Genomic DNA, 1,164 nt, shown 5'->3' with positions numbered 1-1,164 from the left:
AAAATATATACCTTTTATTTATGTGATGGATTATGTTTATTGATTTACATATGTTGAACCATCCCGGCATCTCTGGGATGAAGCTCATTTGATCCCATTTTTCTCTGCTCCCCTCTCTTCATCTCCCCTACCCTTCTACACTCTCCCATGGTACCCATGCTCCCAATTTACTCAGGAGGTCTTGTTTTTTTCTACTTTCCATGTAGGTTAGATCCATGTATCTCTGTTTTAGGGTCCTCATTGTTGTCTGTGTTCTCTGCGATTGTGATTTGAGTGAGGTAACCCAGACCCAGAAAGGCAATTCTTATATGTACTCACTCATAAGTGGTTTTTAAACATAAAGCAAAGAAAACCAGCCTACAAAATATATTCTACAGAATGATAATACTGTCTTAACATGGGAGCCAAAGGCAACAGAAAAGAACTCTGGGCACCAATCTAGACTTGCAGAATTAACACTGCATCATCATGAATTTTCCAGGAAATTTAGTGCATTGGATATTTGACCACGATTGAAATCAATAATTTTGAGTCGAAAGTTCAGCCAGTCTCAGATGAGCTCAGAGGAAGGAAGATGGAAATCAATACACCTGACCTCACTGCCCTATGGGAAGCCCCTATATCCCTGAGTCAAACGATAGAAAATCAGGAGCATGGAGAGCTATCGGAGTGATATGGCTCCTAGGCCTCCTCTGCTCAGTGGAGAAAATCCAGGAGAATAAATAGCTAACAGAACTGGTAGACAACTGGGAGAGAGCTAGGACAGTAGTGGTAGTGAGCACAGGGGCAAACTCGGTGATATCATCCCATCACCTCAATGACTGGAACCCATCATTTGTACAATATAGTTCCTCAGCATTGGAATTGAGATGAACAGCAACAGCAGGACACACATCAAACTGTGGTTTGAGAGAGCATGCTGTTGGGATTAAGTAAAGGTAGAAAAATCTATTTCTGTCCGAACTGCATGGCATGACTGAGATCCTCACACAGATTTTGCAATTCAACTTCAGTTTTAGAATCTAAATTTTATTTTTTTCTCTTCCTTCTTTATCTGTACTATTATTTTATTATTATATAATCACATCATTTCTCTCTCTCTCTCTCTCTCTCTCTCTCTCTCTCTCTCTCTCTCTCTCTCTCTCTCTTTTTGGTTTTTCAAGA

This window comes from Microtus ochrogaster, chromosome 4 (assembly GCF_000317375.1).
Source record: "Microtus ochrogaster isolate Prairie Vole_2 chromosome 4, MicOch1.0, whole genome shotgun sequence".
NCBI lineage: Eukaryota > Metazoa > Chordata > Mammalia > Rodentia > Cricetidae > Microtus > Microtus ochrogaster.
This window is presented reverse-complemented; position numbering follows the sequence as displayed.